The sequence below is a fragment of the Seriola dumerili genome, unplaced genomic scaffold (assembly GCF_002260705.1).
Source record: "Seriola dumerili isolate Sdu_G_001 unplaced genomic scaffold, Sdu_1.0 BDQW01000068.1, whole genome shotgun sequence".
In the NCBI taxonomy this organism is placed as follows: domain Eukaryota; kingdom Metazoa; phylum Chordata; class Actinopteri; order Carangiformes; family Carangidae; genus Seriola; species Seriola dumerili.
The window spans coordinates 72814-92620 of NW_019174323.1; positions in this window are offsets into that span (position 1 = coordinate 72814).

The window sequence follows — 19807 nt, forward strand, 5'->3', positions numbered from 1 at the left end:
GCTGTGTTTTATAGACTGGTTTCTTTTCAGAGGACGATTATGGAATAGATTGACAACCCATGCAGTATTTACGATCAACCAACATGAGATGCATTTGTTTGTTTGAGTTTTGGTGTTTTTCTGAAGCTCGCACCACGATGTTGTTATTTATTTGTACTCTTGAGCTTCTTGACATTAATTCCTGTAATATATCCTCTTCAACAAACCAAACACTCTGTGATTTCTGATGGGCGGATATGAAGTTTGGGACGTGTGATATCAGCAAAACAAAACAACAACAAACCAAAACTAAGCATATAAAAAACAAAAGATGTTGGAGCAACATCTGCTTCAAAGTTTGATTATGTGGTCTGAACAATAGTTTTTTTTTGTTTAATTGTTCTTTTATAGTTAGCCTCAGGAGGCCCCATAGAAATGCACCAGTAATAATAATATAAAGGTGAACAGTTTGAAAAACCTTCAGATAAATAATTTTAATTCAGGTTTTTTTTTAGTCGTTCGTGGAGTTTTGTTTTCAGTGGAAATAGGCTCTTTGTTGCCTGTTTGTGACTGTTTTCTGCTGTCCAGTCTACTAACGAGCGCAGTAATGATTGGTGTCTGTTAATTTGAAGTGGGAAGTTGGAGCCCCCAGTCTTAAAGGAGCTATTTGTAAGTTTTGTCTTTGCTACATAGCCAACATTAGCATTAACAGCGGTTCACTTACCAGTCTAGAAGACGTGAGTTCCACATCAAACTTGTCACACAGCTGTCTCCAGAGGTGGAAAACATACATCCATCCATCCGTCCATCCATCCATCTTTTATTAGTACCAATACTTTAAGGATGACAGTGTTTTAACAAAAGCCATATTTCATTGAGTTGCATCAATGTGCGAAGCGTGTGTCTGCATCGCTCTGCTTCCGCTCCTGCCGGTATAAGATACGTGTCAACTGTTTTTTTTTTCTCTCATATGCGAGATGCGATATGAGACGAAACAAGACAAATGGCTGCGAATATAAGTGAAAATACATGTCCAGGGCTTGTTCAACAAAGAAGTGCAAAAAGCTAAATATGGCGTTATTTCGGTTACATAGCTGAAAGTCAGGGCAAGCCCGTGGACACCACAGAGCCTGTCTGTAAAAGATGCTTTAACCCCACACAGACCAAGAGAAGCAACACGTCCAACTTGGCAAAGCATCTCGCCGACAGACATGCCGACCTGTTTAAGAATTCGAAGAACGACGAGGTTAGCGAATGTGGTAGAAACATAATTATATCATGCCCATGCCCTCAAATATAAGTCAAACAAGTGCGATTTATTTTGTGACAAGCGAACTTTTTTCATAATTTGAGTTTGACGAGGCGATTAGGGGCAATGATTACTGTTTTTTTTGGCTTTGTCTTTTTAGCTAACTTACCAATGTGTGCTCTATATGCAAACGCAAGCTTCACACTGGTAACGTTAAACCTTACCAATTACTTTCAAGCTGCTAAAAAATCAGGCATTCAAAGTATGCAGATCAATATCACCAGTTATGAATGATCAATTTGTACTCAATAAAGTACTGCTAATGGTAATCATGGCATGTCATAAGACTATGACCTTAATCTAATTATTTACAATAATACAATTATTAATGTTCTACTAATTCATGGTCAAAAACACACCTATGAAAAAACAAACGAGAAAACACCTAACAGCACAATAAACAAAAGTGCTATTTATTTGATTCCTGCAGCTCGCTCACTCCTGAAGAACACAGGTTTCTTGCAGTGTGTATGGGTAACAGTACATGTGCATGAGAGGGTCTCACACACAGGTAAATGACACAAACACACAGGAGCTCACAGTGTCACACGGACACACGCACACACACAATCACACAAACACACATGCCCACCCCTCCCTCTCCTTTGACGGTCCATTAAAGCTCATTCCTTTCTGTGACGACACGGGAAGCGAGGCTATCCATTCTGCTCTCACAGTGTTGTCGGTGGAAGTTAATGATGAGGTACTGGTATGACAACGATCTGTCGTTCTGCTGGGGCTCAGATGAGGGATGGAGGAGGAGGAGGAAGAGGAGGAGGAGAAGGGTTTATCCACCAGATTCAGACCCTTCCCCGGCCGCTTCACTCCTCAGAAATTACTAGAAAAACACATCCAGCTTTTTTTTTTTTTTGACCATTAGGAAGCAGTAATGTGTTGATTCGGCGTTTTGCAGCAAAACGGTCAGAGATGATCCAGATCAGTGTGTGGTCCAGCAGGAAGGAGTCTGAGCTCGGCCTCACCTGTGGTTCTTAGATCCACATTAGCAGGTTCTTCTTCTTATCTCTGATGGTTGGACACAAGCCCTCGTCCTGGGCTCTGGGACCTTGAGATTCACTTCATTTTCTGACATTTTACAGACTAAAAGCTTCATCAATTAATAGAAAAAAATAACAGATCAATTGTGATAGATAATAAAAATAATTCTAAATAATCTCCAGATTTCTTTAAATTCAACGTCCCTCTGCTGATGATCTCTGTCTGTAAATGAAAGTCTGAAGGAAAGGAAAATAACATTTTTGTATGAAAGGAGATTTTTAATATTCAGAACCATTTATTGGCCTCCTAACCCCCCCGGTATCTCACTGCTGCAGAGGATCTGAGGTTTTCATCTGACTCTATCTGATCACTGTGTCTCTGGAGAGTCTCCTGTCCAAAGTTTTCAGCACTTCCTCTCTGATCAGGGAGCGTCTTCACTGAGGGGAAAAGAAAGTTGTCAGAATAAAAAGCATTAAAATACTTACATTATAGCACAGTATATGGCAGAAGTATATGGACACCCCTGCTCAATAGAAAAACCTTCTGTCTATGTCTCTTTTCTGTTTGAACATGACAAACCTCCTTCCTGTGCACAAAACCAGCGCCATAAAGAACTAGAACTGGATTTCCTAGTTTGTTATGGAAGAATTTGACTGGCCTGCACAGAGTCCTGACCTCAACCTCCTGGTCAGGTTTGGACCTCACTGATGGTTTTATGGCTGAATGGGAGAACAAATCCCTGCAGCAGCGAAGAAGAAGAGTGGAGGCTGTTGTGGCAGCACATCAGTGAACATGGTGTCACAGTCACATGTTACTATATCACATACGGCTGCAGTTTTCTACTATCCACATATTTTGTTCTGGTGTCCACATATTTTTGGACATATAGTAAACAGGCGGCTATGATCGGAAGGTTGGTGGTTTGATTCCCAGCTCCTCCAGTTTGCATACAAAGTGAATGTGGCTCGTAGTGTGAAGCGCTTTGTGTGGTCAATTAGACTAGAAAACAGTTATGAGTGTAGTCTATTTACCATTTACCACAATGTATATTTATGACGTCTCATAGTTGTTTCTTTCAAAATAGGATCTTTGTTTACCTAAAACAGTCGGAACATTTACTTGCACACTAATATTCCACTATATATGGCAATATTCTAAATTTAATCTAAACAGCATATTCTGTTTGGATATTCAAAATTTGGCCTCAGTCTGAATTTTGCATTTTCCGAATAAGATGTGAGATACGCACGTTATACTTTGGACATGTAAACAGCACATTTGTGTCAGTTTGGCTTTTTACAGCAGTTCGCGGCACATGGCCTCTCGCCTGTTTACAGTCAGGTCTGTGTGGTTTTTTTGTTTCTTTTTTATAATTAAGGTTTTTATTATTTCAGACATGGCACAGAACATGGTACAAAATAGCTCATGAAGTACAAGATGCAGAAAAATAAATAAATCAGACAGTTGAAAACGTACCTATATTTTAACATTATGAAAGACTTAGATATCGACAGGTTTTTGGATATTCAACAACAATCTCTTAATCAGAGTTAATCGTCGTTTGCACGGCTGTGTCAGGCCGAGACTCAAAGCAGGACTCAGATGCAGAGATTTTAGATAACAAAAGGTTTTTATTGAATTCACCGGAGACCTCGGACCGAGTGACAAACAAATGGCTATAAACAAAACTAGACACTAAACTCTGACTATAGAGAAAACAATAAACACTCCAAGAGGAGGGAAAAATAACTAATAAAAAGAAACAAACACAAAACGCTCCGTATGGAGGAAAAACCTGCCTATATAAAATAATTTGGCTACAAACAAAAATCACTCTTAAAGAGGAAAAAACCAAGGACTATGAATCTAAGCTAGGATATGAGTTAACAAACAAAAAATCACTCTTTAACGAGGAATAAACAAAGGGCTATGAATCTAAGCAATGGTAGAAAATTTACAAAAAACGAAGGGCTATGAAATTTAGCTAAGGAAAAATTTACAAACAAAAAATCACTCTTCACGAGGAACATACGGCTTACTATGGCGATGGCTGTGGACATGGATCAAGGCTCTGGTGCAGGACAAGGACGAAGACACTCTGGCACAAGACAAGGGGAACACAGACTATTTAAACACATGGAGGGAAATAGGGGGACAGGTGGAAACACTTAGGGCAATCAGACTGAGACACATGAGGAAGGGCAAGTGACCTGAAACGAGAGGAGAATTACTTTTCAAAATAAAACAGGAAATGACAGGACAAAACAAACCCAAGACAAGACAACCTCACCACGGTGTGACAGGCTGCATGTAAACAGGAATATTAAAGTATTATTATAATTATTATACAAATATTAGTTTTCATTTGCCATGAAAACAGCTCAGTGGAAATATTGTTGAAATATTTTTGGAATAAGGACAAAAAGTTGAATATTTTACATAGTGATAATTCAGTGACTGTAATTTTATCATCATTGGTGGCAGGGCTGTAGGGAAATATCTTAAAAACTAACAACTACTGAATGGAGATAAAATATAGGCCTACTTACCATATTTTTATTTCTATTTGTAAATAAAGTCAAATATAAAAAAATGTATAAAATTAAAGCCCATAGCTAATTTTAAGGTTAATTAAGAAGCGATAACTGTCACTGTGAGGTTGTCTGAAGGACAATACTGTGTGTTTTGTGCAGCACTGTGAGAAAGGAGGAGGACGGCCAGAAAATAAAAGACAAACAGATGGAGAGATAGAAACAGAAGGAAGGAATATTTCTCCTTTAATCTTCTTCAACATGTACCACATTCCTCTGGGCTTTGTTTCACCTCCTCACCTCCACGTATCACAACACAGGACGCACCCACTCGTTTACTTTAATCACCAGTGGTTTAATTAACATCTCTACAGAGCAAACAAACCTAATCCATGTTTATCCTCATCCAGGAAATCATATTTTAATAATGGCAGAGTGAAACCAGCTGACGGGCCTCTGCGGCCGCTCCTTCGTCCGTCCCTGTGTTCGTATCGGTGTCTCATTACACGATTGATTATTAACGAGCCTCATGTACAGATATGATGCAGTCAGATTTAAGGAGTTTAGTCTGAGTCTGTTTATGAGTTCAGGACCTTTATACAGTGTCACAACAATGATTTTATTGTTAAATGACCTTTATGTTCCACCTTATAAAACTGTATTTATGTGTGTGTGTGTGTGTGTGTGTGTGTGTGTGTGTGTGTGTGTGCGTCAGGATGAGCCTCAGGGTGGAAGTGTGTGTATGTGTGATGAGGATTTATTGATTTTAAATCTTATGACAGATTTTACACGTTCAGAAGAAGACAAGGTGCATGTTGTTTGACATTTCAGCTCATCAGACACGATCATCGTAGTTTTATTCAAACAACCTGCGGGGGGCAGAGCTCTGATACAGCTTCATTTATAATGACACAAAGTCAGTGGAATTGAACTTTAATGAACCTTGACACAGGGATTTGGACCAATAGGAAACATTGTGGTGACAGAGCAAAATGAATGAGCTATTATATGATTGTAAGAAAATAAAGACACACGTGAGTATTGCACTATTATTTTGTGATATTGATTCTCAAAAGCTAGATTTTTTTTATTAATATTGTACAAAGATTGGTGGCAGACAGTGGTTCATTTTCAACCCCGACTGCTAGATGGCAGTGTTGTAATCTTTCCCCAGCCATTTGACTCTTTTACTCCAACATAACAACGTAAACTGAGACGGGAAGTAGCGTGAGGGTGCACCGCTAACTTTAGCAAACCTAGCTAACAGGTAACATTACCACCGACTGCTGAATCTGAAGGAGTTAGCTCCAGATGTGTACAGATTAATTGTTTGGTCTACAAAACATCTTATAATCTGTAAAAAAAAAAAAAACGGTTTATGAAGATTTAGGATCAAAAAAAGTCCCACATCGTTGAAGCTGAAACCATCAAATGTTGGCATTTTCCTCTGGTTGATTTATCAGTAAGTACATTGGCAGAAACTTAAAACATTTTGACAATCAATCATTTAAGTTATTTATTGAGAAAAATGATGAGTTTCAGTTCAGATAACACACTGATCATTGTGTGAGTAATAACTGCTGGTGACTCTTGTCTTCCGCTAAAACTGTGGACTTAAATTTTACTTTCTTCTTTTCCATTCTTACCAAGTCTCCGTCTTTTGGGTGATGAAGTAATTGACTTGGTTACCATGGTAACCTGCCACTCAGCTGCAGTCACACTGCAGCAGAGCGCCTTCTTTAAAGTTGCTCCACATCTCTGTAAAGCCCTCTGCAGCAGTATGTCCTCCTCCCTCCATTTTTCTAGGCACCAAATTGTTTTTAAATGCTCCGTCTCTTCCTCTTATTGCTTCTTTAATACTCTGTTTGTGAGCCTGTGTTCTACGTGTCATCTTGCCCTGATGAATCCCATTACTTCTGCCACGGCGAGGGCCTAATTTCCCTACGGGGATCACTCAGGTTTCATCTCATCTCATCTAAAGAGCGACGTTGTTGCAGCCCTCCGTTGGTTTTTACGGCGCTGATGAGCAAGATGCTCGTCCACTATTTGGTAATTGTGTAAAGCAGCAGATTTGAATCCTCTGCTGTTATGTCTTGTTTTCTACTCCCTTTATTCACCAGGACATATCTTTGTCTTTACATGTCTTGGCTCGGCCTGAAGTATACTGTTATTTTCAGGATGAGAGGGGTTCCTTTTTTAAAGCTCCATATTTTCTTCTTCTATGTTTTATTTGAAGTGTCGACCCATAAGAAGATATATTTGTGGTTTTTAAGACCCGAAAACCATCTCACTGTAGTTTTACATCTCCTCTCTCAGGCTTCTCTCTGGAACTCTAGTAACAACAATTCAGTGAGCCAATCAGAAGAGAGGAGGCTCTTCTGATTGGCTGACTGCTTTCTGATTGGTCAAATAAAAATATAGCAGATTTCAGGTAAACACTCAGAGAAACCAAATCCTGCAAGGTTAGATGGTGGGTCCAGGTTGGGCGGGGCTTGGGGCATAGCTGAAGCAAAGATCCTCTATACAGAAGATACCACATTACAGGCAGCGCAAAAGTTATGAAATGGGACACAGTTCCGGTCTCTCTCAAGCCAAGGCAACTGGCATGAAATGTGACAGTAGCTAATATTAAAATCTATCCCTGTCTAGACTTACCTCTCTGCATCCTTTGGGAAAGAAAAGACAAATTAATTTTTCTTATTACAGCCTGTTGCTACACAAAGCTCTGGCATTTTTTAACACTATGTGATGGATTACTTGTCCCTGCCAAAAGAATACAACAATAGACGACACAACACGGATACAGCACCTTTATCTACTAATATCTGATCAGACCAGTAAAAAGTCATGACAGTTTAATAGGCTAATAATCTGTTCAAGCAATTGTTAAGCAATGAAACACATTTTATTTAAGTTTTAAAGTTTAATCCATGGTTTCACGTAGAAGTAAATTAATTCAAAAATAACTCTGGTCCATCTAAACATCTGGTTATCGGTTGGCAAACGATATCGGCAGTTGACAGATCTCGTGAGAGTATCACGCTGAGATGGAGGCAGGTCTCCAATAAAGTTCATTCTCTCCTTATTTGTTCGTCTGAAAAATGTCATTTTGATGTCCAAATGTTCTGAAGACGTGTGGCTTGTGAAAAATGAGCCAGTATTTATTTGATTATGGAGCGAAAGAATCTGTGATAATCTGTGATCTCGTTCACTTCACCCATTGCAATGAATCCACTCGGACCTGCTTCTGGTCTCCTAAAGGGGCGGAGAGGTGGCACAGATACAGGAAATAATCAGAAATGAAGCGTCTCGTTTTCTCTCTACTGTCTCTGACTGAAGGCGGTGCTTTTTGTGACATCACAAAGTTCCAGAAGTCCTGACAGCTGGTTTTAAGGCTCAGTTTCTGAATACAGGCTGTGTGCATTTCTCTGTGGACTGAGGCTTTGATACTTTCACAGTATTAATATAGAAGCTAGACCTGCTTTATAATCACACAGCATATATATCAGATTCAAGCAGCAGAACAACAGCTGTCACATTTAGGATGAAGCTGTCATTAACTGAGGTGTTTTGTGAAGTTCTTGTTTCTCTATAACATGGTCTAGGATTATACAATGTGGACTCCATTTAATTTTAAATTTGTCCATCCATAAAAAAGTCACAGCCCTGGTTCCTGGATTAGTCTGTCGGCGGCGGCTGTGTCTCAGCAGCTTGTGTCCGTATGTCACTATATCATTGGGCCCAAATTGTTCCCAACAGACTGGCCAGCAGCTCCGATGACATCAGTGCGTGTGTGTGTGTGTGTGTGTGTGATTGTATGGGCGAATTAGAGGCAAATTGTGAAGCCCTTTGTTGGTTAAGGTTGAAAAGTGCAGTAAGTGCAGTCCTTTTACAATTTTCCCAGCAGCACAATCAACAATCAGCCGGACGTCTTGTGGTCTGTCGTCTACAGACATTAGAGAAACCAAGGTGATTGATTTTGACCGAGATTATGACTGTACTAAGAAAGGAGAAGATTTTTAATGCTCAATAGCTCAATCAGGAGCGTTTATGTGTGAGCTCTGTGAAAACTTAGTTTGAGACAACCTGACATGTCATCCTGGATCAAATGAATTTCCCAGAAAATTGAGGCTGAAGTGACCCGATCTCGTAAAACCGGATATAAAAGACAGTGAGTGGTTATTTAGACACTTTACTGACACGGTGTGAGCAACACACACTCCTTCATACCTGCGGTCTAAACTTCCCACCATGTTTCCATCTCCTTCTGTCGGGGAAAATGAGAGCCCTGTGTTAGTGCTGCTGTGTTTAACCAGCCACTTTATGGGAGGAAAACACTGGGAAGCAATTATACAGAATAAACCAGACTGGCCGTGTAATAATTACTCCACATCCCAGGACATGAGACAGAGCAGCCATCCAGGTCTGAGGCAAATGAAGTGGGATATTCAAGCAGCTGAGCTGAATCTCAATCACGTCATTTTCCACAGCGTCAAGGACCCAAACACATCAGCTGCTGGTGATTAAATATTATCTAAGATAGTGTTTCCCATCTGCGGACCTCACCACCCCCCCTTCCTACCCCTCCTGGTTTTCAGGTCAGCTCCCTGATCAGAGACTGATTAATACCTGAGATGGCAGGTGAATGAAATGAGGCATTCTGGGAAGCAGGTTTGTTGTTGTGTATTTTGGTTTCTTCAGCTTTTTGTGCCAGAGCACAATCACACAACGTGTTCCTCAGCAGCTTGTCTTTGTTTCAGTTTAATGCCGGACACAAAACAGCAAACTGATTGGAGTTGTTGTGTTGATTTTCCTCCAGCTGCTTGGTCTCAGTGAACAAACCGCTCCTGAGCTCAGTGTCTCTTCCTGTCTTTCTTTAAAGCCAGTTTTTCTGCAAGCTTTCTATTGATTCTACACATATCTACAAGTGTCCTCTCATCCAGCATGTTAAAGGTTTGTTCAATGAAAAACATTTATTCTCTCTATCTTATCTATCTAGATAAGTATTTGAATATCTGTCTGTGAAGGAAGACACGTCAGGGACATGGTTTATCTGCCACAGTCTGGACGTCCAACTTAACTTGAATATAAAGAATCCCCTCAATTATTAACGGATTTTCAAAATGGTTGCTGATCGATTTTCTGTCAGTCGACTACACTTTGGACTGAGCCTCACTCAGGTCCCAGGTCAGTTTGGTTAAAGTATAAACACTTTTAAAGAGAAATTACTGCATACGTGAAAACTGTACTTTAATGAAGGTTCGTCAATCTTATATCTTGTTACTTTGTCATATGATCCACTTTTCAGATGATTCGTACATTAAAACTTTCAATATTTAGATATTTAAATTTAAATTTTCAGAGGGAAGCTAGGTCCAAAGTTTAGTCGTCTGACAGAAAATCGATCAGCAACCATTTTGAAAATCCGTTAATAATTAACAAGACTGTCAAAATCATCTCTGGTTCTCTGTCTTCTTTGATTCACCTGATTGTCAGGTGAATGTTTTTGGTTGCCTGACATAATATCACCATGTTTCTTTGTTTTCTGACATTTTATAGACTGAACCATGAAATAATGAGTGAATTAATCAAGAAAATAATCAATAGACCAATCAGCTGCACCGTTAACCTGTCCTTCTCCAAACTTTCAGTAACTCAGAATGTTTGTATGATACTGCGACATGACACTGATACATTTCCCTAAAGCGAACAAATGATGTGACGATCAATCACTGTCACCTGAGCTGAATCTGATCATGAGTGTGTGGTCCTCGTAGTGTGACGCAGAGCCTCTGCTCTTTCTCTCTGTAGGTTAATTCACTAATTAAACTAATTGATCACTAATTAAAATGAAAACGAGTTTGATAACAGGACTGACAACATGTTTGCTTCATGTTACGAGACACGAGTTCATCGATCGATGCACAGATACGTCCCCTGAAAACCACAACATATTTTTATATCTCTTCATGAATGAGTTTTATAACTTGTTGTATTTGTTGCCTGCAGTCATATATATATGTGTGTGTGTGTGTGTGTGTGTGTGGGGTGTAATTCCAGCAGAGCGTCTCGGCGCCTCAGGCAGTGTGAAGAAAAAGATCAATCAGATTCACTACCTGCAATTACTTTTAAATGCGTCAACAGTCGAGAGGCAGCGGGTGTGAGGACTAATGATCCACACTCCATCTTATCAATAATAATAATTACATGCAGCAGATTTTTATTTATTTATACCTTTTACAGGAATAATGAAAGTGAGTGATGTTCATGTTCGGAGTGAGATTGGTGGAGCTGCTGGAGTCGACCACAGATGAGTACTTTTATTTTGAAAACAGGACTCTAAATCAGAGCAGCAGCTCCTCGCTCCGTGTTCCTTCAGGACTTTGGCTGCAGACTGTTGGTCTTGTTTTTACTTGTTTTATAAGGTTTTCTCTCATCATCTGAAGATGGGATTAAACTTCTGCAGAGATGCACATGAGCGGCTTTGAAACCCCACACCAGGAACTAGGGGTGTCCTGATTGATCGGCTGATTTTCATTATATATACATGATCAGTAAATTGGAGTTAATGCTTAAAATTGATCACCTGATTATGATGGCAGGATGGCTGCCTCGGTACTGCGCTCTCTATTACTTTCCTTGTTTTTGTCTATTTGTTGCATCTTTAGCTATCAGTCCCTCATACATTACAGTCGAGAGGAACTCTTAAACATCAGGAAGTCAGACGGTCAAATTTTTTTGGCACCTCTAATTGAACAAGACAGTTTTTCTGAGCTTCTCGCTGGAGGATCAGCAGCAGCCCTCTATGGGATTTGTAGGAGACGCAGAAGTGGCAAGCGAGCCGGAACGCTCGTTAACCTGCGACAACGGGGATATCAGACAGCGCTCCCATCCATACACCTGACCAGTGTCTGCTCTCTGGCAAACAATATGGACGAACTGCTTCTCCTTAACAGAGCAGACAAGGACTTTTTGAAGATCTGCCGCCCTGTGCTTTACTGAAATGTGCTCCGTGAGCAGTACTGAAGAACACTTATCACTCTGTCCCACAAGCAGCCCTGGGGCTCTCCGATCACTGACTGGTCCATCTTCTACCAACCTACAGGCAGAAACTGAAAACTACTAAGCCTGTAGTCATGACCGTTAAAAACATAGACCACTGTAGCAAAGCTGGAACTACAGGCCTACTTTGACTGCAGGGATTGGAGGGTTTTTGAGGCTGCTGCAACTGATCTGGACGAACTGACTGACACTGTGACATCTTACATTAGCTTTTGTGGGGACCTGTGTGTGCCAATCTTCTGTCTGAAAGTCTGTGCTGACCTGCTGACACCCATCTTCACACAGATCTTCAGCAAATCACTGGAGCTGTGTGAAGTTAACTGGTGCTTCAAACGCTCCAACATAACTCCAGTGCCAAAGAAATCCTCCATATCAGGTTTAAATGATTACAGGCCCATCGCCCTGACGTCTGTGGTCATGAAATCCTTTGAGAGAACAGGCGAACAGGTCAGTGGATGATGCAGTTATCTTAGCGCTGCACTTCACCCTGCAACACCTCGACCACCCAGGGACATATGCAAGGATCCTGTTTGTGGACTTCACCTCTGCATTCAACACCATCATTCCGGAAATCCTCCACTCTAAACTCACTCGGCTCACTGCGCCATCTTCCATCTGTCAGTGGATCACCAGCTTCCTGTCAAACAGGAAGCAGCAGGTGAGGCTGGGGAAAACCATATCCAGCGCCCGGACCATCAGCACTGGAGCCCCCCAGGGATGTGTGCTCTCCCCACTGCTCTTCTCCCTCTATACCAACAACTGCACCTTGAGAGACCCTTCAGTTAAACTCCTGAAGTTTGTCGGCCTCATCTGTGATGGTGACGAGTCTGCATACAGACAGGAGGTTGAACAGTTGGTCCGCTGGTGCGGTCAGAACAACCTGGAGCTGAAAATGCTCAAAACTGTGGAGATGACAGTGGAGAAGCCCCCCTACACTGCCCCCCATCACCATCCTCAACAACACTGTCTCTACCGTGGAAAGTTTCAGGTTTCTGGGATCCACCATCTCCCAGGACCTCAGGTGGACTACCAATATCACCTCAGTCACCAAGAAGGCTCAGCAGCGGATGAACTTCCTGCATCAACTCAGGATTGGTTTGGGTCGGCCATCAAACAGGACAGGAACAGACTGCAACGGACCATCAGCAGAAAATATCATTGGAACCACCCTGCCCTCTATTCAGGACTTATACAAATCCAGACTGAGGAAACGGGCAGGAAGCATCACTGCAGACCCCACACAACCTGGACAAGACCTGTCCCAGCTCCTCCCCTCTGGGCGGCGCTCAAAATCACTAAGCACCAAAACAACCAGACATGAGAACAGTTTGTTCCCACAAGCCCTGATGAACACTTTATCAATGTAAATCACTGTAAATAACATTCAATATATATATATATATACAGTATATATGTTCATATCACTCAGTAATTATTTATTTATATTTCTGCACTACCTTCCATTGCACTACTTGTACAGTAAAAATATACAGAGCAGCTGACCCGCTCACACCACAATCACGGTGTACACTCCCCCACCACTCTTGTATATATTATATATCATCTGCTCTGTCTATTTTTGTATATTGTCTATATTGTCTTTTCTTTTTTTGCACTACTTTTTACATAATGTTTATTTCTATGTTCACTTACTTTGTAAACATCTCCGGACATAACCGGAGTCAAATTCCCTGTATGTGCACACATACTTCTGTTTCTGTGGTTAATACTCAGCCGTGTGTGAGACTGATATAACATACGCCATCTGCAATGCATGACAAAAATAATCCGTATCAGCCGATCTCACTCATAGATGATCGGTACCACCAGAAAAAAGACGTGATCGCGACACTCCCACTGGGAACTGTTGCCGTTATGAGCCTGTAAATCTTTCTGAGGCGTTGGCAGATATCTGAGGAAATGAAGCTGAAACTGATTTAAAAGATCAAATCTGTGATTTCTCCCTCTCACCTGAACTGCGCCGTGTGCAGAAAACACAACTTGGTTATTTTAACTAGGTGATGTAAACACAGCCTTGGTTTCTCGTGGCTTAAATACTGTTTCGGTGAATTTAATGAAGAGAGAATTGTCCCCTCACTCAGTTTAAACAAAGCCTTAAAGCAGCCCCCGCCCCTCCAGGGGAAACACCTCTGATGCTACATTATATTTCCAGAGAGTCCACTGCACCGACCCGGACTCTCCTCTGGCTGTGATCCTCCATCCTCCCTGCCTCCATTAGTTTGACATTCAGGGAATGTGTTGGTGGAGCAAGCAGCACCTCCTTACATGACAAATGGGTTCTATCAGCTCCCCCGTGCAGGAGGGGAAACCCCCTGCAGGCCACCCTAATGCTCAGTCAGCACTTCTCTCCGTGATGAATTCTACTTCCTGGAGAGAGAGCTCTGATACACACACACACACACACACACACACACACTGAGCGATGGCTTCCTGATCTGGAGGAACCAATCCATTTTGAGATGCGTGGATGAAAGAGATGAGTCTGAAGTTTGATCTTTAATTAGCTCAGAAAAGAGGAAATCTGTCAGTTTGAGGTCTGAAGTGAATCTGAACTCACTGGGTCATTTTAACGTCAATTAAAACTGATGAAACGTTAAACCTCGTACGACAGAAAAGACTGTCGTACTTCTGATGAGGTGTTGCATCACCTTTTTAACCCTTTGACCCCTTAACCCCTTCATACAAAGCTTCCTGTGTTTGTAGAATGTGAGCAGTTCAATTAAAAGTGATTTTCTCTTCTCAAATTGTTTGTTCATCTGCCCTGAAGAAGTAAAGCTGTAAAGCAACAAAAAGGTTTGATAAACATCTAAAAAATATCATTTCATGCAGCAGAATCTCTTCTTGTTTCTTACTCCAGTAAATCAGCTCTCGATCCCTTGCAGCGAGCCCCCAGGTTAGTCACACTGCTTTAGCTTCATATTTCCAGTATTAAACAGTAAATGTGATTGTCACACAGCAACACTAACTATCATGTCATGACAGTGGCGGGAAGGAAGACACCCAACATGGCAGGAACACAGCTTAATGACTTTTACACTGGTGGATCTTCTGGTCTCTGCCTCGGGCGTCCTGTTGTTCCTGCTGCATGTATTTCCTGTATTCACAGAAGTCAGATATGCTATAAACAAATGTAGACGAAAGTAGAAGTGAGAGAGGACCCACAGGTGGCACCAGATCAGAGGTAACACACGTGGGTTAGATGATCCCTGTCTGAGGCAAGCTGAGGCCTCACACATCTGTCTTCCTTTATGATGCTGAATGTGACACTTCACTGGAAGCTTCAGAGAAATCTGAACACTCGTTATATTACAGACTATATAACTGACTTTTTAATATTAGCTCAAACAGAATTAAAGGCAAACTGCAGCACCTGTAAATAGATCAAAACATCTACAATACCTTTTTTTTTTCCTGGAGGAAAAATGATGAAACAAAAAGATAAAACAACTCAGGAAAATGAGCAACAGATATGCAGATGATGAAAAAATGTGCTCACTGCCATGAGAAACTATAAAACTCTCACATAAAAGTATTTTTCAGGGTGGGTGAGTTCTTCTTACATCTTCATGTTGTTGGCTTCACACAGTAAAATCCTCTCAGAGGTTGCATTTCCTTTAGAGTTCTGTCAGAGACTCATGAACTCGTCTTCCTCTCACAGCACCAGGAGCGGATGTGCTGCCGCCGAGGCCTCGCTCCCTCACTGAGACGACGCAACATCTGCCGTCATCTCCACCCTCATAAACCGCACAGGGCGCGGCTGTTCTTCTGCTGCCAAGGTTACGACCCTCCGGCACTGTCAGCGCCCCCCCCCCCCCAACCCCTCTGTAGGTGGGCTACACATATGGGATGTGTGTGTTTCCATATACCGATCAGAAAACTGATTGAACAAGCATTTGCAAACTAATGTGCCCAAGATTTTTGTGCAGACACAATCCCATGTGGTTGTGTTTGCATATTTCAAGCTACATCGTGGATTTTGTCGTCAGAGTGAGACAGACTATTTTCATCCCTACAGGCCAGGGAAGCTATGTTTTTCCTGTAGTTGTTTCTACAGTATAGTTGGTGTTAAAGTGTGATTTCTAGATGTATTTTAAGGGGTTATAGTTCCCTTACCTCATCAAAAACCTTCTCCAACATGTGACTGTACATCAGCTACAGAGATTCTACATGGAGACCGCAAGAGCTGTGCATTTTCTTCTGCAAGTTTCTGAAGCTGGAACGAGACACGTGAGATTGAAAACAACAGGAAGCAGGTTATAAAAAGGTCCAGTAATCAGTGACCAAGTCTCAATTCAGATGTAGAGTTATACTGAAACTAGTTTCCAAAAAATGTGCAAAATGGAGCTGATTCTCCAGACGCTGCAGAAGAAGAGGAGGTCATTAAAAGATCCAGTCAAAGCTCAGACGAAGGAAAAACATGTGGATAAATCTGACATCTCTGTTTGTTTCATGCATTAATGTGAGGAAGGCTCCAGCCTCCTCATCGTCGCTCCACACACAGCTGATGTTTTCATGTACGTCAGTATTTATTCACTCAGCCTATTTCCACTGAACTTATTTGCAGTTCACAGTTCTTTTTCCACATCAGACGAGCATAAACACTTCCTTGAGACATTTTGTATTTCTCTGAATGTGATGGAAACTCTGAGCCACCAAAGATTTTCATCTAAACTCATATTCAGTGTTGAAACACGGTGAACTTTCCCAGCGTGGCCTGTGTAACCAAGTTAACAAGAGAACGTAAACACAGACGCAACAGACAGAACCACACACCTGTCTGTTGTGATGGTGATTTCAACAGGTGAAATCTGACGCTGAAGCATAAATCAAGTCCTCTGCTGTAACAACCTGTGGCAGGACACCGGTTAACCCTTCCTATGAATCCTTTTTTTATCAATGGCTCCTCATGACAGTGGTTTTAACTGAGCGGTGTAACTTGTCTAAACTGAAGCATGAACAGCAGACGTCACGAGTCTTTTTTTATTCAGTCCTGTGGTTTGTTGTTGTTGTTGTTGTTGTTGTTGTTGTTGTGTTTTAAACTGATAAATGACCTGTTTTGTGATTCATGTTTGAGGACTTGCCGTGAGGTTAAGATGACTTTGCGTTTGCTCTAATTCTGCACTGGTCCAGGGTCAGAGTTCTGACAAACTGTGTGAACCAGAAGCGTGACGTGTGTTGGCGGCGTGCTGCGTGTGCATGCTGCGTGTGTGTGCTGACGAGCGCTCCGGCTCCGAACTAAAATATTAACCACGCAGACACAGAGAACATTATTTTGCACTTAAAGAATTGTGTCTCATTTCATGAGTTGAAATCTCGGTGAGGGGGAAACAGCCTCGAGGTTCACTCCATGAAAAATGGATGTACATTAGCTAATGTAGCTAATATGAATTTAAACACGGCCCGTGGCGCTACAGCTCACCCTGGGAGTTTTATAGCAACTGGTAATTGGCAGAGACGGTGAAACATAGTACCACCGCAATACCTGCTCTTTGTGTTGTTCCGGTGGGCGGCAATTATTATTTTTATCTCCTCGGGCTCTTAATTTGGAAATCAGTTTGCCTGGACTTCCTTTTTAGCTGCGAGCAAATGGCAGAGAAGGTGTAAAAGTGATTTCACATGTGGCTTCCTGTGCTGCTAAATACGTGGATGGCTGAGAGTGCTCCTGCCCTCAGGGTTTGATCAGGTCTGCATACACGCATGTATATTTTATCTTTGTTTTATTATGAATTCAGGAGGCTGCAGGTTCAGCTGGTTGAGTGTCTGTCAGCGGGCGAGTGTTTGAAGAGTTAGTGACCAGGATGTAGATGTGATGTCGGAGGAGGGGAGGCAATTAGCATTTGTCCCCTCCATGCTCTTGATTTAAACTGGAGTACCAGATATGTATTTTAGCTTTCTGGGGCAGTTCACAGGGAGGTGAGGTTTCTGAATGTCCCCCCCTGGCAGCCTCACGCTATGAGTCCAGATCCGGATCCAGATCTCTGCAGCAGCTTCAATGTGAACAACGTAATCCAGAGATTCCTGGAGGACTTTAAACAGTGGAGGTGTTGCAGGAGGGGAGAGGTATTCAGACTCTATATCAATAAACTGCTTTGAAGAAACCTAACAATAGTTTACAATAATTATATGTCATATCATTTTGCATGAAGGTAGAGATTGTTTATAAATGGATCAGAAACTATCTTCAGTCTGATAATCACAGTATATTTATATACTGTATATATTATATAATCACTGTATTATTCATCCCCGCATTGTGTTCATGTCAGCCATGTTCTGTCTGGGAGGGAGGATTGTTGAGTTGAGTTTTTTTTTTAATTTTTTTTTTTACGAGTGACGTGTCCATCCTGCTGATGTAATTCTCAGTGTAACGAACTCTGATTTAACACTGAGAACAACCTGCACAGCTGCGTCAGTCTCAGCCACTATGATGTAAGAAGAATAGAAGCTGATACAGTATCAGTATGAAAATATATCTGCATTGTCTCTGACTCTGTCTTTACATGACATCAGTTTATTCCCTGTATTAACCTCATATTATATAAATATAGTAACATCTAAATGTGTTGCCTGTGACCTCCGATCATTTTTTAGTAGGTTGTTTAGTAAAGTTTCTGTGCTACAGTCTAACAGTCTGCTGTGTCCTTGATAAGAGCATCACATAAAAAGTGGAGTAGATGTTAGAGCAACACACAGTCTGTTGCTGTAAACTCAGATTAGAGTTGTAAACCTTGAGAGGCCACAACATAGCAGGTTCTGCAGGAAGATGGCAGCGCGCACTTTCACAGTGGCTTTGCTCTATGTGGAGTCACAGACATAATCAAGGACACATCACACCCTGACGACCACCTTCTCACTCCGCTGCCCTGTGGAAGGAGATATAGGTCCATTAAGACCCGAACCTCCAGACTTCTGAACAGCTTTTACCCAAGTGACATCATAGAGCTGAACTCTGGGTCTGAGCAATAATACTGCTAAACTCTAACAACTGGTGCCACTCAGACTATTTATTTATAATCCACGTGTATGCTGTTTATTCTGTGGGTCTGTTTTGTCTTATATTTTTATCCTAACTAATCTAATTATTATTGTTTATTTATTCGTAACTGTTTTTATTATCATTATTATTATTATTATTATTATCAAGTATCTATATGTCTGTCTGTACGTAAGTACGTTTGTGCCACTGCGGAGATGCATTAAATTCCGTTTTATAGCCGTGCAATGACAAATAAAGGCATTCTATTCTGTGTGTCAGTTCATTTAGTTTATAAAATGTAAAAACAGAGAAAAACATCCAGGGCAACAGTCCTCACCCCAGAGATCTTCACTTCCCCGTGAACTGAGAAAAACTGTAATTATTGAGTAACTCAAACTGTGTGACACTTTAGTTTTTTGCACTTTGTAAATGTCTTATAAAATTAATAAATTATCAAAATAACAAATCAGCTCTACTCTAAACAAATGGGCTTCAAGACAAAAGCTGAATGACTAATGTGATGTAATAAGGTGAAGGCTCTTACTGTAGTGCTCTTAGTGTTTCCAATAATAAATAAATAAACATGCTCCTTGTACTGAGAGATGAAGGTTTGCATGTGAAGGCTGAACCTCACACACATCTCCATCGGCTCAGACGTGTTTTGTCCTGTTTGTCATCATCACTGAGAGGCTGCGACCTCTCTGTTGTCTCAGCTGCAGCTCTGACTCCCATCTCTTCCCGTCGCGGTTTTTCTTTTTCCTCGTTCAGTTCGTTCAGAAGTAAAAAGTAGGAAGCCGTCAGAACGTTTCACACAGGCGGGACGTTCATCGCAGCAGCTGCAAGGCCCGGCGGCGAGGCTCTGGAGGAGTGTGTGACGGTATGCGTCCTGAAATCTCAGAGAGCAGGAGAGGGCGGTAAGACGTCTGAGTCTGG